Below are 24,733 nucleotides of genomic sequence, written 5' to 3' on the forward strand. Positions count from 1 at the left end.
CACCGGGTTGTGAATTTCATTGTACCTTGAATTCATATATCCTCAGCTATAAAAGTCTAAGAATGAGAGTGTTTTACATTGTAATTGTAAGAGTTACCTCCCTTTAAATGTGTTGAAATAGTATATTTGAAAGTTATTTTAATTAAGGGCACGTTGGATATGTGCGACATGCATAAACTAACTTATAGGTCACTGTGTCAAGAATAAATTGTCCATAAGTAACCTCAACCGGCGCTGTGTTTTGAATTACGTAATAATACCTGTTACATTACTAGTAAGGAGATAATTATTCTTTTTATTTTTATGTTTACAATAAGTATTTGCTAGTAATATACACATAGTGATTTTCCAACATGTTAATGATACACAGTGACTGACAGCTCCATCTGATACATTTCGTACACCAGGTGAACATGAGACGCTCGAGGCAGTTTTATTATTATTATTATCATTATTATTATTTTCATTAGCTTTGTTTCGATCTTTATTGTTTGCTTTTTTTTTTCGAGTTGGACGGAAATTAAGACTCGGGGAGTTGTAATTGTTCTTTGGCCCTGAGCGACATTTGTGATACACTGTAGTTCGTATAAAGCTGGCGACGTCCCTCACCCAGGTCAACGCACTATCGTAAAACCGGTAGTGACGTAGACTCGGTTGATTTCAAGGAAAAGAAGAAATACAGGTAAATTGTAATCTTAATGAAGTATGTAAATTTGTTTTATCCCAACTAATAGGTACACATAACGATTCAGGAATGACCAATCTTTATTTGAGGAAGGTATCGGGAATTTTTTTCTTACTATGGGCTATTTTTACTCGTTAGTTATATGGAACAAGCTGTAGTTATGCAGACCAAGTAAATACAACACATGCACAAAATACTATTAGTCACTGTTAATGATAGGCAGGACAATGACATAAAAAGATTATTTGCCATTGAATGTTCCTTCTACTTGGTAAATTCGTAGTATAGGGGACGATTAATACAAGTCTGTCCAAATCATGCAGTGAGGCCAAAGGGTTCTTTACATTCACGTGAAACATGGGGTCGGAAGAGTTACCAGTGAGGCCAAACGGTTCTTTGCATTCACGTGAAGCATGGGGTCGGAAGAGTTACCATGTACCTTCCCTGAAAACCAGCGAAACCATAAACATTTTTCTTCTCTTGAAATTCTACACAAGCTATAGGGAATGGATACCTTTTCAATAATTTTTCAGTATCTTTTAAAGATTTTGTAGTTTAGATAAAAATATAATCAATAATACGGGAAAATTCACTGCGTAAAACCCCGTTTTCGCTAATGTTATGATTTTATGAGAAAATGTGTCAATGATTTTTTTTCTTTTCAAAACATGCGATAAACATTTTCATGGACGTTCTGTGTTACTCAAGCTTACCCCAATGTTTGACTACTGCAACATTTAGTTTTGTGTTCTCGTACTACTAGAGCGAGACATTTACCGTATTATATAGTATTTATGCATTTCTAAGAACTACGCAAATCAAAATTATTCTGATTATCTTTTTTCTTTCAAATTCGAAAGAGATATGGTGGAGAAATTTGAAGAGGTTCGCACCAGAGATTTGGAGTAATGTCAATTTTTGGGGGAATTGTATTTTTGATTTCTACATTGAAGGAGATTTAGAAAATTAAAATGAAAAACTGGGGTCGCAATGCTTATTATTTAGCTACAGTGTTCTAAACATGACCTTTTTGCATTTAAAGATTTATTCAATTATTAAAACTTGAGTTATCTGTTGGTGTCAATACAACATAAGCAACTCAAATCAATCATGACATGAGATAGATACATAATATAATTATGTCTTCTAACACTACAGATAAAATAAAAGTTCAATACTAGTAATGGACATAAAAATGACGTTTATGCAATTGATATATGACAAAATATATGAAAAAGATATAAGATATGAAACTTGAGAGAATATGTAAGAGTAATGTCAATTTCTAAAATTGCACATAATTTTCAAGATATTGTAAGATTTAAAATGGAACTGAAAAAAGTGGAGGTTATCGATCAAATTTTTGAATTATTGATGAAAATACTAATTTTTTATACAAAATTTCGAAAAAATTAATTTAATATATTTTAAAGAATCGGTGTTTAACTTGGACAAATATATCAACCAAATTAATGAAGTACAACATTTGAACTAGTTCAAAGTCTGAACTACTTGTTTCATAAATTATAAAACTGAAATACACGTATAGGGGTATAAAAATAGACGATACATGGGATGAAACAGAAACTGTAATATCATGCAGAATTAGAACTTTTTGATTAGTGAATCCTTCCGCCACAATATATAGTCCCTGCCAAACCCATTCAAAATTTGAATTGACAAAAAAAATATTCCGCTGCGGGATAGGTTTCAGTGATAGATGCCTAATATGTTTGTACCGATGGGATCAGTATTGAACCAAGTCTTAATTGTAGATAGCATTCTATGCAGTTTGCATTTAAAAATCTCAGGAGCTAACTTCCTTAAGAAAAAGAAATAATGACTAGAGCAAAGCTCGTTGCAAAGCAAAGAGAGGTCTTCCGTCGGAGCTGTGTGACATAAAAACCTTGAATTTGACCATATGTCCTTGGGTCAGTTCCTAATGCAGCCTCAGTTAACATGAAAATCTGTTATAAGTATGAAATATAAATGTTTCTTCATTACTTGATATGGCCAGGACAGGGTTTGTATTTTCTAAAAAGTGAACTTGACAATGTGACCATGGGTCAAGGCCAGGACATATTCTTTGATCATATGGAAACTTTTTATCAGTATTAATATAAAAAATTTACCATTAGTAAGATATATTAAGACTCTAATCAATTTTTAATTTTTAGACCTTTAGAAATGGTGCAAATGACCTTACATCAAGAATATTCATGTTATGGTCATTAATAATCTTTATGTGAAGAATGAGCTTACGGTGTATTTTTAAAAGTTGTGGTCTGGGCACATTAGCACGGATAGACGGACTTGGCGATATCTCAACCTTTATTTGCTGGGACTATAATTAGTGTTCGGTAATATTGTTGTCTGTTCTTCCAGCTCGAAGAGGCGGTCTCTTTTGTTAGATTGTCAGATATTAATGGGAAGGTTTTATAAAAAGTAGTGTTTTATATTGTAGATGTCATAGAAACATTGCTTTTCTGTAAGGGGCAATGGGCAATAACGGTGACGATTTTCCAATGAATTGCAATACCTGTTTTTGGACCGATAAAATGCTGAAAATTGTAACTGATGATGTTTTTCATCCTTGTGTGGAAATATGTAACATCATCCCTCCTCCCCTCGACAAAAATGGTTATCCTGCTTTCCCATAGCATCCACAGATACAGAGCAGGGAAGAGTGGTCAGAGAGAGGAATAATATTAGTTTATTTCAGACCATACTTCGATGCTTCGAGTCAAAGCACCTTATCCTCCTGGGGTTTTTTGTTTGTTTTGTTTTTTGAGTTCATCCTCGTGAGTGATTTTACAAAAGACGAATACAAGTTAAGTTTTTAGAAAGAAAATAATCAACTGTGACAGGAAGATAAGTACTGTAACGATATAAGTAGTTTGGCTACGCTGTCGATTCTGACTTCTCGTATGTAATTATGAAATAGTTTGAGAATTTAATATATATCATTGAAATGAAGCTATAAAGGTGTACTACGAATTTTTATCGTTAGGTGTTTAATAAATTTATACTACTCAAGTACATGCGTGTATGATCTCATTCCACGAATCCGTCTTTTGAGGTGCGCGTGTATGTGGGATTAAATTCTTTCAGCATTTAACTTTTCAGTCCCAATAAGGAAGAAAAAATTATTATTTAAATTTATGAAATTTATGGCTCAGGGCATACAATAAAGGTTTATAGCTGTTACCAATATTTTATCATACAACAAAATTATGATAGCATAATATTCAGACTGAAGAGAATAATTCATCGAGTTTGAATTATTTATACATACAAATCAAATAAATTGCTCTCAAATCTTGAATATTTTGTTAAACTTTAATATCTATCTGCGTAAATACATGTAGGTATATTATGTACACAGTGCGCACAGAAGTCGCGTATGAATTTCACGCCAGGGGCACGTGCCGCAGTTACATAATTTGGACCAGGAGTTCTGAATCAATGTTTAATCAAAGTCATTGTTTTTAAACAATAAAACAACAAATCATTTGAAATGAGACTGGTCGGCCATGGGTTTCTGAATATTCTATATGCATGTTTAGATTTGGTTTAATCATGATTATAAACTATTGATTTCAAAACATGTTCAGAAATAAATTGTTATGTTTGTAAAATGTATCCATTTTCTTTTTCAAAACGAAAAATTTGAGTAAAGCTTGTGTATTCAGTTAAAGTAGTGTGAAATCACAGATCGCTAGTCCAGCAGCGATGAAACTCCGATATTAAACACACATTCAATTAGACATGATTGAGAAACGAACTGTATATTAAATTGCAGATTTTAAAATTGATGCCTGACTCAATGCTCTAGAGTTTTGAATTTAAAACAAATCAAACGTAAGACCAGGGACGTATACACAAGTATATACATCCCCGGAAAGACTGAATTATTCGAAAAATCCAATATGATCAAAAACATAACATTCTGTGTTATATTTAGGACGACAATGTTTACTCTCTGTACATGCCCTGGTTCACACGCGATGGTTCCTCGAGGCGGTTACGTAATTGTAAACAAAAACAAACCCGGCGGTGTATGTAAGATGCGTGTAGTTAATGACTGAGTTATTCTATGCTTGAAGGTTTGTTTGTCACAAACGTAGAAGAGATAACCTTTTCCTCTTTTTTTCTTTGGAACGATTGTTTATATTAAAGCTACTATAATAATAAAAGAAGAAAGTTGTCGATAGAAGATTTTTAAAGGAACCATAGATCACGTTAAAACCTTATTTTAAAAGAATATTAGCATTTCATGAAGTCAGATTTATCAATTAAAGCAAGTTTAATTAAGTTATACGCATATTTTCCCCCCTTCACCTACCTAATGATACGGTTACCTGTTTGCGGGTCAAGCTTTTTACTCATATATAACAAAATACTCGAGCAAAATATTATGTTTATGAGATCAATAAGATGTTAAAGAACAACTTTTCCAGCAAAAGCCATATCGAAATATTTACCGTTTTTGAGTTATAAAGCGAAAAAATTGAAGATCCCTAGATCCCTAATTTAAGGGGCCAGCCCCTTTTTAGGGATATCAAAAGAAAGCTCTTAACATTTTGCATAAATTTTGTTCTACACGTTTAAACAAAATATTTTTAGTTTAAAAGATACAAAGGAAAATATGTGTAATTTTTTGCTCCTTTAGGCGTCCTAATTTTTTAACCCTGTCAACCACCATTTCGAACGTTGTAATCAAAAAATAAAATACGATGTGCACAACTACAATGCTCCTACTTTTCATTTTCAATGCATTTTTTGCTCAAGCTTATACAGTCTTTGAGCCTTTGTCTGGAAACCAAAACCCCTAAAATTTCATTCAAAGGGGAATAACTCGTGAACAGAAGGGAATTGCTGATATGTAGTACATTATTATAAAATTGTTCTGTAAAGTTTATAAATCCTGTAAATTTGAGTAAAATCCACGCAGAAATGAGCGAGATATGAAGCTTCAAAGTTAGCGTCTAGGAAAAAAAAAAGAGTAATAAGAATAATCTTAACCAGCACAATCAGTAGAAGGTCTTCCGTTGTTACGGAAGACTTTAATAATTAAAAAAAAAAAGAAGAATCACGCTGAAGCGATTTTCTCATTGGCTCGGGTTTGAGGGGCTTATCACTGTGGCATTACAATGTACACCCAGCTAATAACGTCATAGACTACTACGAGACGTAGGTTAGAAGAATATGATGTCATAGCTAGTAAATCGACGACATCTACTATCATGACGTTGAGTTTTTGACATACCATACTAGTATTTCAATCAAGTGATCCGTGTCTATCCTTAAGTATCCGTTACATTTGCATTTGGGAGACCACAAGATTTCCACTGGTGAGCAATAAGCCTTTTCACGATAAATCTCGCACATGCGCACAAACGCTTCCGGACGGCAAACTACATTGTTTACATTGGTGACCTGATAACAACTATGTCAAAGCGAGAGACTTTAAACAAGTTAAAAGTAAATTCGTTGCGAAAGCTTGCTACAGAGTATGGTATTGATGTCAGTAAGAAGAAAAAAGAAGATCTCATACAGGAATTGCTAATATGCCAGACGTCAGCATCTGTTTTAACACCGATCGTGCAGCAATATTCGGCTGTAGGATCGTTGACACTACCACTTCAGGACAGTTTATCACCTTTCAACGCAGTAGTTTATGACTCTACAGACCACTGTTACATTCCGAAAATAACATTCGGTGATATTTACAGTTTTTTAATCGAAAGACCTTCACCATATGGGGGTACAGTAAAAAGTAAAAAATCCCAAGGGCCTAGACAGAGCTGTTAAGCATTTCGAGGCTGGTGACGTCCAAAATATTAAGGTGTCACAGGTAAGGGATAAAGTAATATCATTGTGTAAATTTGTATTTCCAGATAAAGGTTTCACACTATAAAATCTTAGTAACATCTTTAAACATGTATTTTACATGTTTTAAACTACATGTACATGTTTGTAATGAAAGAGCTATGTAGTCATGGTATTAAAGACAGTTTTAAAATGAAGATGGCATGTGAATATTTTTGGTGTAGTACTGAAGTCTTTTTAGTTTTATTTTTAGTGATGATCATTTGTACTTGTCTTCATATGCATAAAAATTATTAAAATTGTCAAATTGTGTTATCATAAAACTGTAGGAGTTGTAAACTTGGGTCTTTCAAATACTCTTTATTTGATTTTTAGATAAAATCCACAATACTGTACATCAGAGCTAAGTATCAGACTTCAATGAAGAAATATCACTACCAGTTGTACATTTGCATCTCTCGAAATGGACAGTCAGGGACAAGTATACATCATGGATATTGTCAATGTCCTGTGGGGTAAACATTTTCAGTGTTACTATAAACAATTTTTTTACTTGTTCGATTTCTTCTTAAATATTGGTACAAATGTATATCATCTCAAATCTAGGACATGTGTATTTTCAAATTAGGCTGGGGCAGAGCTGTAGTCATATTGGAAGCTTACTTTTTTGCATTGAGCCATGCCAAACCCCAGGAAAGCTGCACAAGTATGCCTTGCAAATGGGTGGTACCCACAGGAAGGTCTAACAAACCCAACGGTAAGTAGATTAGTAAGTAAGTAAATTTGATTTATAGTCTGACTATTTACAGATAACCAAATAAACATATGAACTTTGTAGCACTTTAACCGACTAGTAATAGAAAACCCATATAAACAGGTCCACTAGAAACCTTGAGCCAAAGGAAGTCTAAAGAGGATAAGACAGACAGCGACACCAATGACACAGAGGATACTTCATTTGACCCTCGCCATACCACTCTCAGAGACTTTGATTTAAATGCTACACTCCTTCAGTTGAGAAATTTGAAGGAAATTTTTCCAAGTACAGGTATATGAATAGTAATTGGCATTTATCTTGAAAACTTTCATTCTAAACATTTTTTTTCTATCAATAAATATCAGCTCAGTTAGGAAGGAAAATGTAAAGAAAACAAACTGTCAATTACTTGAAAGACACAGTACAGACTTCGAAATTGTTTTCAGGTTCTATGATTTTAATTTTGCTAACAAAATGATATTTCAGGTATGAGTCATTTGTGGACCATCCCAGATGATGTCCCCATAGCTGAGAGGGAGATAGAGGTGGAAACATATGAAGATCCATTAGAAATGGCATCCAAAGCACTGATCTTGTCAAAGGAGAATTGTAAGAAAAAAATGTAGAAATAACAATGTATTAATAATGAAAAAATATATATATCTACCATGGATATAAGATTCATTTATAAACATATCATTACAGTGCCAATCCCAATTTCAATTGATGAAAATCTGAGCACCTATGTAGAGGAAAGGACAAAAGGTCAACGATCATGTTCCCTTTGGAGAGAACTCCACAAAGGGAGAATCACGAGTTCTCTCTTTGGTGCCATTTTAAATGCTGGACCTAACCCCAGGAACCTTGTACACCAAATTATTAATGGGTCTAGTTTGCAAAGCTTTAGAAATTAAAATATTTACTATTCTAAACATGAATTTATTATAATAATTTAGTATTTCAACTAACTTCTCTTTTTACATATGAATTATAGTGCGTATTATTCTTTATATACACTGTATTGGTACCGTATAAGTTTTACATTATGATCCCTGGGTCGAGGCCTCTGCTGGTGGACTGTTAGTCCCCGAGGGTCTCTACAGCCCAGTAGCTAAGTACTTCGTTACTAGCTTGAAAATACGGATGTATATTTAATTGCTGTTACAAAATTTAGAAATTCATTTCAAAATTAAGGATTATCTCCCTCATGCATAGCTCTTATCCTTGGACGAATTTGGCTTCACATTTGGCACGCTGTTTTTGGCTATATTTAGCTCTAAAACTTCATAGTTATTTCGGATTTCAAACATTTCGGTTGAGCATCATTGAAGAGACATTATTTGTCGAAATGCGCATCTGGTGCATCAAAATTGGTACCGTATAAGTTTTACATCAAAGATATCAAATACTTCCTCGTCCAGTCCAGTGGGGTGTAGACCATAAGAAAGAAGCAGTGAAAGACTACTTGACTCTGCAGAATGCAGTCTCTGATGTGACAGTGGAGGCATCTGGGGTTACCATTTACCCATCTCATGCATTTTAGGTGCAAGCAGTGATGGATGGGTAAATGATAAGTCCATGTCCATGGGAAATGAGAGAGGGGTGTTAGAGATTAAGTACCCATACTCAATCTCTAATGAAGTAATTGTGGGAAAAGAGGTAATTTTTCATGGTATTAATGTCTTTCATTCTGTCAGTTTGTTAAAGTTATTATATATATAAATATATATATATTTACATTTTATTATTATTTATAGGTCCATGAACTAGCTGGGAAAGGGAGGTTTTGTTTGGAGGATACCCCAGAAGGACCAAGACGGAAACGAAATCATAAATACTACGTTCAGATTCAGGGTGAAATGGCAATAATGGGGTGTCCATGAGGTGATTTTGTTGTCTGGATGGCTGCCAAGGACAGCAACTGTTTTATAGAGAGAATTTACTTTGACTCTGAATTTTGTACACACATGATGGCAAAACTTGTTGAATTTTTTGTTCATCATATTTTGCCTTTTTATTCTGAAAATGAAATAGCTCACCTGAACTGAAGGCTAAAGCAAGCTTTTCTAATTGAAGGGTGTCCGGTATCTGTCTGGCTTGTGTATTCTGTTAACTTTTCACATTTTCAACTTAAAAATCTTCTTCTGAAGAACCACTGTGCGAGAAAAGATATAACCTTTATGAAAGCTTCATTACAGAGTGTAAACTTAAGTTCGCTCAAATCATAATTCCCGGCTTAATGCAGTACCACAACAGCCTTAAAGGGGATCAAAGTTATATATACCTTATGAATACACAGGAAGTATATTTAATAATCTCAAGAACAGCAAATTCATGATCAGTCAAAACAATATGGAAGCAATTTTAGTTAGTGTAGATTCAAGTTTCTTCATATAATGACCCCTGGGGGTAGTTTTAAACCACTTATATATATTCAAACTTTTCAATATAAATGTACTAATTTCTGCTTTTCTTTATAGAAAGTGCTCAGGTGAGCAACTGGTCTATGGGCCTGTTTTTATTTTAATTCAGAGTTCATGTCTTTAAATTTCTTTATACAGATTCCCAAAACTCCAGACAAATGCTCACCCCTAAAAAAGAAACCAAAAACCACTGTCGACAGGGTGTATTTTAATTTGATGATGGCAAAAATAATGCAATTTTATAAGAAATATAACACGCATGTTACACACTATGTATGTAAAGTTTCAAGTACAGCAGCACATGAATTGTTGTCAAAAAAATTATTTCTGTACCTCTAAATGATAGAAAGGAAAGAAAATCAATCTGGATTTAAGTTATATTCATTTCTTTAATGCTTTGGCACATTGGTTAAAACACTTTGCTCATTTTAAAGTTTTTTCGTTACATGAATTCTAATTGATTCAAAAAATGCATCAATAATTTTCAGATATTTAAACAAATGTTCATAAACTGCATAATATGTACAAAATATATATCATAAAATTATACTAAATAAATGTATATTCATAAGATCAACATATTTAACACAAACATACAGTCAAAGACAAAAAAAAATTGTCAGGATTTACAAGCATAAAATGATTTCCCTTCTTGAGAAAATTATACCAAGATACTGAAAGTCCTCTGTAACAAAATTGTGCAAAAAATGAGTCCTTTTCCCCTCTTCCTTTGTTTTGTTTTTTTAAAAATATGATAACAATTTTAACAGCATTACTTGCAGATCACTTAGAGATTAAAGAGTTGTTCCCCTTTAGACATCTCTCATAAGATGTATAAAAATACAAATCTTACTTTCTGTTATATTACTAATGATAGTAATGTTGATAGTACATGTATATAAAGGTCTGACAACACATTCCTTGAATATCTGTTTTGTAAACCTTTATAACATATAGAAAAATATTCATAATTATCAATATATCTTGTGATTTTTAAACTTTAAATTTTCTTTAAAAATAACACCACAAGTTGTGATATTGTCTTGTTAAAGTAGCAATACTTCCATGACAAATTCTTAGGAAAAATTATATACGTGTATATTATTGAGGAAATTGTCATTTGACATCAATATACATGTATCTTAAATGATTATAATTATAGATACACTGTACTGGTATTCACTCCAAATAAAATTTGAAAAATTGACTTATGTTATACAATGTATAGTAATTGACAAATTAGTTATTTACCAGAGGAACATCAAAATGTGTTAGCCAACAAGCCACTTGAAACATTTTGGTCAAAAGAGGCTTAAGTGTAAGTGGCATAACACCATCAAAAATATGAAATTTTTTAACTCTGCCTATGCTTCTCTCAACATGACTTCTCAAAGAAGCAATTTCTTGGGTTTCAAAAACTTCATCAGTAGAGAACTGTGGTGCACTTCCTCTAAATGGTGGAATATTTAACTTACATTTCTTTTTATTCAACACATCCCTAATGGTAAAACCTTTATCAGACATAACAATATCATTCTCCTCTTACAACTCAATTAAACCTGATGATATTGTAAGTTCTTTATCAGATGTTTTCCCAGGCCAGCCATCAGATACAAATGTTATGACACCAGATGGACTAATAGCTATCAAAAATTTTGCAGTGGTATGATGCAAGGTGAAGATAACGAACAGTGATCAATCTCATAACTCCTATAAGCAATACAAAATAGATAGTTGGGCAAATACGGACCCCTGAACACACCAGAGGTGGGATCAGGTGCCTAGGAGGAGTAAGCATCTCCTGTTGACCGGTCACACCCGCCGTGAGCCCTATATCCTGATCAGGTAAACGGAGTTATCCGCAGTGTGCCAAGAACGGCTTAACAATCGGTATGAAACACGTCAGACAGAATTTGACCCAATGCGAGGTTGTACGGACGAAGTAGATCGTTATAACGACCATAGAATTTGCGAAATGCTGACTTCAATCGAGACTGTTGAAATACCTGTATCATCAACTTGTTTGTCAGTATGATGCTTATAATTTGAAAATGTTTTACTTTGGTTGTCAAGACTGGATGGTTTCTGTATAAAAATTTCTGTACAATCAATGATAACTCGAACAGAAGGATATTTGGTTTTAAATGAAGATGGCATGGTTCTTTGAATAATGTCTCGAGATGGAAAAGGATTTAAACATTTTAATTCTTGCCAAAGTAGACAGATCCAGGTGGAAAAATATTTCAAAAAAGTACCCTCTGAAATTTGAAAGCGTTCAGCAATGTCACTGGTCAAGAGTCCAACCCTAAGTCTAATGAGAACTGCAAACAGCTGATCAATCAAATCTAATGAACCCGCTGAAGCTCCCTTGCGGTCGGAAGACTTATCTGTGCTTGGTCCTGACCAATACTTCATTTTTTCTGCCTTTGGCCGTAGAAAACTAAAAGTGAGTGAAAATCTAAATGTCAGTACATGTACATGCACTTTCATTCAAACATGGGAGAAAATTAAGAAATTTGATATTGAAATCATTGTGGAAGCACTATTAAGTAATAAGCATACTTGAAAAGCCACATGGACACAGCAAATGAGGGAAGTCCAGTATAAAAGCGGGTCTTGTTATCATTCGCAATTCTCTGGAAACTCCATTTCTTTCTGGAGCTCTTTCACCTGTTGCTTCAATGATTCATTTTCTGTGAACAAAGGGTCTGTTTCACACTGCATACCTAAGAAAAAATTGCATACAGATTTTTTTTCTGGAAGAAACCAGCTTGCATTGAACATTATAAATAATGCATGTAAAACAAAATTAAATAAATACCGGTAATTTGAATATTGATTAGTACACATATAAATGATTCAATGTTTTTTCATATATTCTGACACTGGTTTTAAATATTTCTACACTTGATGTTTATTAATTTTGTGCATGTGTTTCCATTAAAAAAAAACCCGTTTTATCACAACTAATTAAAAAGTATAAAAGTATACTCATAAGAAGAGTACATGTTCTGAAAAAAATATTAATTGTATACTTCAAACTAAGCTCTGAATAAATATATAAAAAATAAATAAAGAAATGTTTATTCGGTATATACATAAATACATACATATAATACCCAGGATAAACCATGAAAGCTCGAAAGCTTATTTCCAATGGGGTCCTTTATTGCACAGATTTTGGCGCGAGGGGATGATTTCAGTGGGAGGAAACCAGAGTACCCGAAGAAAACCCCCGTGTCTGAGCGGGTGACCACCTTACCCCCTCACATACAACCACTGCAGATCACGAGGATCTGACACAGCAGTGAGAAGTGAGAGCACTAACCACTGTGCTTCTATACAACCACTGCAGATCACGAGGATCTGACACAGCAGTGAGAAGTGAGAGCACTAACCACTGTGCTTCTATACAACCACTGCAGATCAAGAGGATCTGACACAGCAGTGAGAAGTGAGAGCACTAACCACTGTGCTCCTGTCCACCCTATACGTCTGTACCTTTTTCTTCCAACATCATCAGTAGGCAAGTCATGCATGGCCTTTCTTGAACGGGTGGAGCATCTTCACTTGTTGATTCTATGTGACAGTAGCTGTGTGAAAACAGACTAAACCAGTGATGTTGCTGTGGAGTGTGCGTTTCTTTTATGATATGAGGTTTTATTGTTCCATCTAACATTCACATTAACAAAAGGACAATTCCTGTCAATCAATGATAGTCACGCCCATACAATAAACACGTGAGCTTCATACACCATCTACACCTATACATACGATATATCACTAATCATCGACTTCAGAGGTTGTAAATGTACTGGAATCAAATATCCCAGAAAAGTTAATGACGAATCTTACTATCAAAGATATCCTCTTCGAATAAAAAACGTTGATAGTGGATAACACGATCCGATTATTTTGGACATGGGCCATTATATGATTAGCCTCCAATTAAATCGAATGAACAGCTATCCTTAGTGTCTACATATTGCCCTTGCTTCACATATTGTATTTTTGTATGTTATATATACTTTTTGGGTGGGTGGGGGTGTAACTTTTATATGTGTGAATGAATTTGAACTTTTTTTGTAAATTTCTATTCAGTTTTCCATTTATTTAGCACTGTTTGTATACAACATCAAGCTAAATAAAAATATGAGAAAATAATTGTACTAACTTTTTTTTCTATAGGAGAATGCTTTTCTCTGTATCAAATAGACAATTCCACCGGAACTAAAACGGACTTGTCCGTCACGTTTCAAACCGTGTGACTATTCGATTCTAAGTTAGATGCTGGATCATCTGTGCGTAATGTTATATTGACACATGCACCATTTGGCTGTACAGATAGCCAGGTGATATACTGTAATACACCAGATTAATAATATATAAGACCAATACCACTATTTAATGCAATTTATGAGATTCAACGAGGGTGTAATAATCATGAATTATAAATAACTCCACATGTACAACAAACTATGCTGCCAATTGTGCGATTTTGAGGCAGCAGGGACATTTCTAGATATGCTGGAGTTCCGCTATATTTAATTTATTGATACAATTAATATCACTGAGGTTTTTTGATTGGAATTACTGTTCAGATGGAATGCTGCCTAGACAATCTGTAACAGCTGAAACAGGTATATCTTAAAGCATCGTCCCTCGATATTTTCTGTAGGTGAGCAGCTATCAACATGCTTGTTTAACTATGAAATATATCCCCAGTGTAGTGGTTCTAAGGCTTCCTCGGTCAAAGGGAGATAATGCAAATTATTTCATCACGTCTGTCGCCAATCTCTACCCAGAGTTATCGTTCCCAATATGCTCCACTAGTCTAAAAATCATATCAAAACGTACTGAAACTAACTTAGCATATCAAACTGTAATGATCATATCTAAGCAAATCAAACACTTGTCTGAATTTTATAAACGCAGAAGCTGGTAAATATGAGACACCTAAGCGAATTAAAAGGTTTTATATAAATATTCATTCATTCATTCATTCATCCAATAATACTAGAATAATCATGGAATTCGTTGTTTTTGTGAACTTACTGTAAGATTTTAAGTTTAACACTAAAACTTGTAAAATCATACTTTATAATGCAATAGCACGGCTACCCATGTCCTAAATCATAATGTATCGGTTATGAAAGAAAATTCGTTTGGAGTGTTTCCGGTTATGAGTTAAAAGAGAACAACACGCCGCTTCGACAGGTAGGTAGATCTGAGTTTTTCTTGTTTATGATCATTTAACCACTGTTGACAAAAATCGGGGAATGTAGTCAGCTGTAGAAATGATTAAAGTACACGAGACCACAATTACCCATATCTAAAGCGGCAAGACGACACGAGATGATTTTCCGAGAGCAGAAGGAGGTTAAATTTCTATCCAAACGGGTCAGGTAATGCTTTAGGGGATAAGTTATGATTTAATGGATTGGTTATGATTTAGAGGAAAGTTTGGTTAATACACACCCGCTGCATAATTTGTTATTACAAAAGGGAAGCAACGTGTAGTGTCCAATTTTTTGCTATTTTCAATGATCTGGTTTATCAAGAAACCAACCGTCATGTGACTAGGATTAAGTTTATATTACTCGGTACCGGAAACATTTGAAAACCAAGTAGTATTTCATGTAACACTGCGTCTGTGTTTATTAAGCAAACTTTTTGTGTGCGAAGAACACTGTTTGTCAATTATTTCTTAGACCCATTTTCTACAAAAAACACAGGCACCTTAAGTATGGATATTACTACCCCCCCCCCCACCTTTATGATAATTTTTTTGTGGCAATAATTTCTCTTTTTCTACCACAGGCACTTGTTTCATACACGAGTCCCCCCTCCTTAATAATACCACAGGCACTTGCTTCATACATGAGTCCCCCCTCCTTAATAATGCCACAGGCACTTGTTTCATACATGAGTGCCCCTCCTTAATAAGGAGGGAGGACTCATGATGTATGAAACAAGTGCCTGTGGTATTATTAAGGAGGGGGGACTGATGGATGAAGCAAGTGTCTGTGTTTTATTATACCGGTAGAAGGCCAATCTCTAAAGCTTACAAAAAGCGTGAAACCATTACATGAAGCGAGAGAGGGATGAGATAGACCGGGAATTCACACATTTCAGAGAAATTATTGGAACCCCCCCCCCCTACAAAAATTATGAAGGGGGTGGGGGGGGAGTAATATCCATACTTCAGGTGCCTGTGGAAAAAATACATGCAAAAATACAAGTACTGATACTATACTAAAGTTTTTTTTACCGCTAACTTCAGCTGTTTCTATGCAAATATTCATTGAGTGTTTTCATTTCCACCCCAATACAATACACTATTTATTCTATTTTGTATTTTACAGATGGAAAGAACTCAGCACAGGTGTGAATATAAAGGATGCGACAAAGTTTACCATCAATTAAAAGAGGAAACCGACTTTGCATATGAAAATTCAACATAGCTTTATTGACATCGGTCACTTACTTGTTTTGCTTTTGTTGTTTTTGTTTGGTATTTAACATTAAAGAGAGATTATTTGAGTATGGTCTCTGGTTATACCTACTTCCGTTCAGATTTATCAGCAATTTACAATCTGAGAGTTGTCCCTTCTTAAGCTCTCTTCTAAAACATTTCAAAGCAAACGTTACAGTAGGTAAGACACTTCACTTTGTATACACGGATGTTTCGAGTGATGCTTGTGTCAACATAATGTTTTATGATCCTTAGCTCAAAAGCACTAGCCAAGTGGACTGCACTCGTTTTTTACTCAAAGCAGGCAAAACAGAACAAGTTTGAGAATAGAAAATGTCATTTATTTAGTAAATGACGAAAAGTATATACAGTACAGGGGGTCATTAAAACCAAGTAAAAATTAAGATCATATGCTGCAAATGACTAGATAACCCCCTGTTACATACATTTATAAAATTGACATTGAGAAAGAGAACATATATACACAAAATAAAAACATCCGATAGGGGGTCTAACAAGATGACCCCCTATTGCATACACATATGTAAAAAGACTAGCATAAAAATATTGCCTGCCCACAAAAAAGGGTGGGTAGCAACAAGAAATCAAGGCCATGAATCCAAGGCAAAATGAATTGGATTAACCCCACCCAAAGGCCTGTTTTACGGGCTGTTATTTTTTTGCATAGAAAAAACCGGTATCAAATTGCAGGTACCTTTCTTAATAGCAGTTTAGAGAGAAAACGTTTGCTTTGTTTTATAGCAATGTTTTATAATTTTTCAAAAAGAAGTAGGTTTTGTAGGGCATCTACTCTCACAATCATCTAAACGAATCTGATTTAGAGAAACAGCAATTCTGGAAGAACTCTACCCCGTTTGGTTAATTTTCATTCAGTGGTTCTCATGTGGAATTTAGTCAGCGGACAAAAGACGCCAAATGGTGACAACAACTTGTTTGATATCATTGGTCAGATGAGGAGTATTCCGAATGTACATTTTTGTTAGTTTAGTAATTATTCTACCACGCTCAAAATGAACTAGTATTTTTATTACACATTAGATTCTGACATGTAATCAAAGTTTAGTCCAAGTCTCTGGCTGCAACAGCTTAGAGTCGTTTATTCTGTAACCATCATGTTGCCTGATGGGTTGTTCTCTGGCATGTCGATTTGGTGCATTCGGTAAATACATTTTTTTGGAGGCATCTCTGTCTAAATTGTCCCTGTGAAGTAGAGAAAACGTTATCATAATCACAAGACCATATCATGATAGCTTCCATGCTTATAAATTCATCCTAAAGAGTAAATTCACACAAGATCGACACCTACATGTATATAGTGTATCCCCCCCCCCCGGAATCTGACTATGGCCCTTAATTATTTTACTAGGAAATCAATAGATTTCTATATTCTAATATGAACTAATTATAGACTTTAACATTTGGTGTTCTGAAATTGAAGTAAAGTACCAGACCAGAAAATGCAAACTAACAACATATTCTGTGCAACATCATGTAGTGATTGGTGGACCGTTTTTGGCACACTGATTTTGGCTGCGGATAACTCCGTTTGCCTGATCGGGATGTGGGGCTCACGGCGGGTATAGCCGATTGACGGGGGATGCTTACTCCTCCTAGGCACCTAATCCCACCTCTGGTGTGTCCAGGGGTCCGTGTTTGCCCAACTCTCTATTTTGTATTGCTTATAGGAGTTATGAGATTGCACTGTTCGTTATCTTCACCTTTCATCAAGAAAGCATAAGCGTTACCTAAGTATTTGACAATTAAACGTCATGCATAAGTATTCGACATTTACATAATCCGTTAATTTTCTACATAGTCATAAATAAGTTGCTTATACACACCTTAGAATAATACACTCTATCTTCTTCAATTCTCTGCACCTACTATACATAAAGTTGACATACTATCTGGGTCTAGCCTTGATTGCCACGTCTTTGGTTCCAGATAAGCAGCATCTTTATTTAGTTTTGGTGAATACGTTCCTGAATAAATATACATATACGAGTACAATGCATGTACATTGAAGAAAAATATCTACAGCTCATACATTTTTGCATGGAAAAGAATAGAGGTGAATTCGCAAATCGAAAAACAGTATCAATCTTTTTCTCCCTAACACGACTAATATTTTTCAAATACCTTCGTTACAAATAAAAAAATTAATTTCAATAAATTCTAAGTTATTGTAGATCCAGAATGGATACTAATCTAAATTACGTCACGTACTACAAACTCATTCAGGTGCGTAATATTACTGTATTCATCAGCGGGGTGTGTATTAACCAAATTTTCCTCTAAATCTTAACCAATCCATTAAATCATAACTTATCCCCTAAAGCATTACCTGACCCGTTTGGATAGAAATTTTGGCAAAATACAAACACCAACATCAAAAAAGTAGAATATTTTAATTTTAACTTGCACAAATCGTCCCTAGAGTGGTCAACTTATTTCGACTGGTTAGCTGATTGAGCCGATATTGACCCTGACAATCGAGAGTTGTGAGAAATTTTCAAACTTCAACCTCCTTCTGCTCTCGGAAAATCATCTCGTGTCGTCTTGCCGCTTTAGATATGGGTAATTGTGGTTATTTCGTGTACTTTAATCATTTCTACAGCTGACTACATTCCCCGATTTTTGTCAACAGTGGTTAAATGATCATAAACAAGAAAAACTCAGATCTACCTACCTGTCGAAGCGGCGTGTTGTTCTCTTTTAACTCATAACCGGAAACACTCCAAACGGATTTTCTTGCATAACCGATACATTATGATTTAGGACATGGGTAGCCGTGAATAGGTAGAAATAAGTTTTACAGCGAATCTTGACATTCAGACGTTGACAGAGGTGTTGTCGCGTAGTGTAATACGCCCTCTGGTGTGAGATTGGTCTGTTGCGTTAACAGTGCTGTGTTTGTATTTCTTGTCCGGGTTGCTGTGTCTTTTAATTTTAGTTGCTGTATTTTTTGTACGGGTTGCTGTGTCTTTTAATTTGTTCCCATGTACATGTATGTTGCACAAATTATGCTTGTTATATTTATGTTATTCCCCACAATGGGACCATGACTGACAGATAAAGTATTTCGATTTCTTTACATAGACGAATGGACATGTTCAAAGTAAAAAAAAAAAAATAATGTCACTAAATACTTGATTTGATGAAGCATGTAATGATAAGTCATTGTACAACAGATAATTATAAATTATTTCAAATGTAATGTATAATTAATTTATTAATTACAACACATACAAATATAGCATAATCAATCAATTACCAGGGGCGGATCCAGGAATTGCGGTTACGGGGGCGCCACTTTATGAGGCAGCGGGTCTGGGGGCCGTCATAAGGCCCCTGGTGGGAGGCCCAGGGGGCGAAGCCCCCGGAAGCCCCTGAATTTTACAGATTTTTTAGGGCTTGAAATATGTCTCCTAGCTAGTCATTTGTACTATTTTCCATCATTTTTCATATATTAAATTAATAAAATGACGCAAATTCTAAGGGTTTTTGGAAAAAATTAAGTTCTCCCAATAAAGTAATTGAAGAAATCAAAAGATTTTGTCACCGGGAGTGGAAGAAATTATTGCTTCTTTTATCGTTTAGTACATTGTTCTAAACAAGATACCACGATTTAACTTAAATTAAAAAAATTTAGGGGCGCGCGCGCCGGTTGCGTCCCCCACCCTTAAATCCGCCACTGATTACAACATATGAATTATATCAAATGTAATATATACAATTAGTCTTTGTACATGCATTTCATTCACAAATCTATTCAATTCTAATGATGTTAATGCTGTGCTAATATTGCACCCACTACTAGTCAATACGACAAATATGACAAGCTGTGCTAATATTGCACTCACTAGTAGTCAATACATTGAATATGACAAGCTGTGCTTATATAGTTAATGCGAAACACAAAATTTCAATTACGACAAAATAAAATATCTTTTTTTTTTCACGGTGGGGATATATTTGATTATGCATTCAGGAGTGTCTATTGTTTTCAGATAATATGCGAACATTGTGTAGTGTGCGGGGCTTACATTGACTACAATGAATATCTATTATGTAGTTCTATTACAAATGAAATTTAACTCACTTTCACACGTCTAAGGCAACTCCATTTCACCTACATTATTTTTCTAAGGTGACAGACTGGAGTGCAGTCCAGTCTAATGCTATTCTACCTCAGCTGGTAGGAACACATCGATGGTATTGTTAATAGTGCTTATGATAGGGGGTGGGGGTAACTTTTAAAACAAGCTTACTTTAAGTTCAAAATTAGTAGAACATTTCTCCATGATGCGTCTAATAATATTTTCCTGCATGCTTGCGCACACCCACCATAAACATCAATTCTTTATAAAATGCATATTAGAAAATCATGGTATTTTACATAGTTTATTATACTGACAGTGTTTTGGTCTAGTTTGCAATATAAAAAAAACCCTGTTTATTATGTTATATATATGCCTATTACATAGATGAACTATGAATTTTAATGGGTATACATTTTTCAAATCTAAATTCTGTATATCCGATCTAAACTAATACTTCAGGATATACTTATATTCATTACTGAAACTATTGACTATCTTCTGTTTCTCTTCTTGAATATCATTTTTTTAGCGGAAAAAAATACATCTATTCTCAAGTGAGTATACAATGTTGAGAGAACCAGGAGGGGACTTCATGGCGACATTATTTGATAGCCGTTTATATTTCTTAATTGTTCATACTTAGGTAGAAACTACTCTTACCACACAGAGAGCTTTGTGCGCATGTCACTACAAATCAGTGGGAGCGTGTGGAAAACGTCTGGCGGGACACGGTCCGGTCTGGCGATGAAAAGCGATAGCTTTCACGACAGAGAAAACTGACATAAAAATGAATAATATACTAGCAAGATGATAGTTGTTTGTTTTTGTTTCTTTAAATTTTTTGTATACAATATAATGGTACATGTACATATATTTAGCAGATCATCACAAAGATTGACAGTTTTCCCCTCATCATCTGCCTCTGACACATACATGTACACTGAACACGTACAAGCATTACTAATGCGACTTTCGTTTTGCACCGGGTTGTGAATTTCATTGTACCTTGAATTCATATATCCTCAGCTATAAAAGTCTAAGAATGAGAGTGTTTTACATTGTAATTGTAAGAGTTACCTCCCTTTAAATGTGTTGAAATAGTATATTTGAAAGTTATTTTAATTTAGCGCACGTTGGATATGTGCGACATGCATAAACTAACTTATAGGTCACTGTGTCAAGAATAAATTGTCCATAAGTAACCTCAACCGGCGCTGTGTTTTGAATTACGTAATAATACCTGTTACATTACTAGTAAGGAGATAATTATTCTTTTTATTTTTATGTTTACAATAAGTATTTGCTAGTAATATACACATAGTGATTTTCCAACATGTTAATGATACACAGTGACTGACAGCTCCATCTGATACATTTCGTACACCAGGTGAACATGAGACGCTCGAGGCAGTTTTATTATTATTATTATCATCATCATTATTATTATTATCATTAGCTTTGTTTCGATCTTTATTGTTTGCTTTTTTTTTTTCGAGTTGGACGGAAATTAAGACTCGGGGAGTTGTAATTGTTCTTTGGCCCTGAGCGACATTTGTGATACACTGTAGTTCGTATAAAGCTGGCGACGTCCCTCACCCAGGTCAACGCACTATCGTAAAACCGGTAGTGACGTAGACTCGGTTGATTTCAAGCTGTAGGGAAAAGAAGAAATATAGGTAAATTGTAATCTTAATGAAGTATGTAAATTTGTTTTATCCCAACTAATAGGTACACATAACGATTCAGGAATGACCAATCTTTATTTGAGGAAGGTATCAGGAATTTTTTTCTTACTATGGGCTATTTTTACTCGTTAGTTATATTTTACACCTTTCCAAACCAGTTTTGGTTCTGTTTGCAATTACAACTGTATATTTGTTCCATATGGTATCATTAATATTCATGCTTGTTATAATAAAACAATTATATGAACTCAAATTCGATCGTACATATGTAAATGACAAATTGAGGTGTTTTTTTTTTATGTTAATTCATTGTTGATTGGAAATAATGTTATCGTAAACTACACTAATTTCAACATCAAACATCAAACGATGTTATCTACAAATCAGGTTGTCTGTATCATTAATCAGTTATTTGGTTTGAATTAAGTTATCTTTCAAAATCACTTTTCATTTTGTATCATTTACAATGCTCTATATTTAGGTTTTTTTCCATGGTTCAATAAACGATGTTAGAAGAAAAAATATACTGAAAAAACTGAAAAATGATCAAAAAATATAAATATATAGAGTGAGTTGTGGTTTTAATCTGTTCCAGTGATTATAATACCGTTTTTCACTCTTCAACCTGGCTTGCAGAGACTTGATTATTAAGGTCCCGCCCTATATGCAATTTCCGAGATATCAGGTCTTTTGTGATGGAGGTATGTTCAGTATTCTATTAAACGCTTGGGTGGGTACAAGATGTATACATGCAGCATAGACTGGCTATGTATATAAGGATAAAAGTTCTGAAAGCGTAAAGTTTGTTTATATCAGCCGTTGGTATACAACAAACTGACCATATCAAGAATAATTTGTTTGAATTGGGCAATGAAATTAAATATTGAATAATCAATATTTATTTCATCTGCTACAAGAGTGGTACTAAATATATTTTCGTTTGAGCTATTTTATTATCAAATACTCATAAACTTACAAAATTTGTGTGTCCTTCCAGTTCGGGAGGTTGCATGAGTCTGTTAATCATCCATTAGGTAATATATGAACGCAGCGAAAAGCATTTGTACCCACCGCGTGAATACGAACACATATTTTGCGCCTTACCGTGCTTAAGAATTCAGCAAAGGGAAATAACTATTTGGCGACTCGGAAATTGCGTATAGGACATATTGTAATCACAATTTCATAAGAGCGTTATTCGATCCCTGCCATCATTTTCACCAGCACTTATTTTCTTTGACAAAGATATTCATTGTGAAGTTTTTACCTACGGCTAAAACAGAACGTTTATCTCCGTCACCCCCGACTTCACGATGACGCGTTGACCCGGGTGTCTTCTCCTGAATGAACAATTCTCCAACAGGACGTAAAATAGGGTACAAATAAATTTTGTGTTGGCACAACAAAAAAACGAAATCTGCAAAGGGTCAAGATAATCTAAGTAGAACTTAGATCAGGGTATCAATAGAGTGCCCAAATTCAACGACACGAAGATACATGTTGGTCCTTTAAATATCAGGAACACGGTGTAGTTATGCAGACCAAGTAAATACAACACATGCACAAAATACTATTAGTCACTGTTAATGATAGGCAGGACAATGACATAAAAAGATTATTTGCCATTGAATGTTCCTTCTACTTGGTAAATTCGTAGTATAGGGGACGATTAATACAAGTCTGTCCAAATCATGCAGTGAGGCCAAAGGGTTCTTTACATTCACGTGAAACATGGGGTCGGAAGAGTTACCAGTGAGGCCAAACGGTTCTTTGCATTCACGTGAAGCATGGGGTCGGAAGAGTTACCGTGTACCTTCCCTGAAAACCAGCGAAACCATAAACATTTTTCTTCTCTTGAAATTCTACACAAGCTATAGGGAATGGATACCTTTTCAATAATTTTTCAGTATCTTTTGAAGATTTTGTAGTTTAGATAAAAATATAATCAATGATACGGGAAAATTCACTGCGTAAAACCCCGTTTTCGCTAATGTTATGATTTTATGAGAAAATGTGTCAATGAATTTTTTCTTTTCAAAACATGCGATAAACATTTTCATGGACGTTCTGTGTTACTCAAGCTTACCCCAATGTTTGACTACTGCAACATTTAGTTTTGTGTTCTCGTACTACTAGAGCGAGACATTTACCGTATTATATAGTATTTATGCATTTCTAAGAACTACGCAAATCAAAATTATTCTGATTATCTTTTTTCTTTCAAATTCGAAAGAGATATGGTGGAGAAATTTGAAGAGGTTCGCACCAGAGATTTGGAGTAATGTCAATTTTTGGGGGAATTGTATTTTTGATTTCTACATTGAAGGAGATTTAGAAAATTAAAATGAAAAACTGGGGTCGCAATGCTTATTATTTAGCTACAGTGTTCTAAACATGACCTTTTTGCATTTAAAGATTTATTCAATTATTTAAACTTGAGTTATCTGTTGGTGTCAATACAACATAAGCAACTCAAATCAATCATGACATGAGATAGATACATAATATAATTATGTCTTCTAACACTACAGATAAAATAAAAGTTCAATACTAGTAATGGACATAAAAATGACGTTTATGCAATTGATATACGACAAAATATATGAAAAAGATATAAGATATGAAACTTGAGAGAATATGTAAGAGTAATGTCAATTTCTAAAATTGCACATAATTTTCAAGATATTGTAAGATTTAAAATGGAACTGAAAAAAGTGGGGGTTATCGATCAAATTTTTGAATTATTGATGAA

At 34.3% G+C, this 24,733-nt stretch overlaps 2 long non-coding RNA genes and 2 pseudogenes across 2 annotated transcripts; 2 read left to right on the plus strand and 2 right to left on the minus strand.

Moving 5' to 3' along the window:
* Positions 1–149: 149 nt before the first annotated feature.
* LOC125680429 (uncharacterized) lies at positions 150–10,904 on the plus strand (annotated as a pseudogene).
* LOC130052430 (uncharacterized) lies at positions 9,893–13,139 on the minus strand (annotated as a pseudogene).
* Positions 13,140–14,653: 1,514 nt separating this feature from the next.
* Positions 14,654–16,241, plus strand: LOC125680435 (uncharacterized). Its single transcript, XR_007371950.2, has 2 exons — positions 14,654–15,102; positions 16,063–16,241. It is a non-coding gene; the product is annotated as an uncharacterized LOC125680435 (long non-coding RNA).
* A 250-nt stretch (positions 16,242–16,491) lies between these two features.
* LOC125680434 (uncharacterized) lies at positions 16,492–21,694 on the minus strand. The gene is made up of 3 exons (XR_007371948.2): positions 18,883–21,694; positions 18,035–18,175; positions 16,492–17,393 (listed from the first exon to the last, which is right to left on the minus strand). It is a non-coding gene; the product is annotated as an uncharacterized LOC125680434 (long non-coding RNA).
* Between the last annotated feature and the right edge of the window lie 3,039 nt (positions 21,695–24,733).

This window comes from Ostrea edulis, chromosome 2 (genome assembly GCF_947568905.1).
Source record: "Ostrea edulis chromosome 2, xbOstEdul1.1, whole genome shotgun sequence".
NCBI lineage: Eukaryota > Metazoa > Mollusca > Bivalvia > Ostreida > Ostreidae > Ostrea > Ostrea edulis.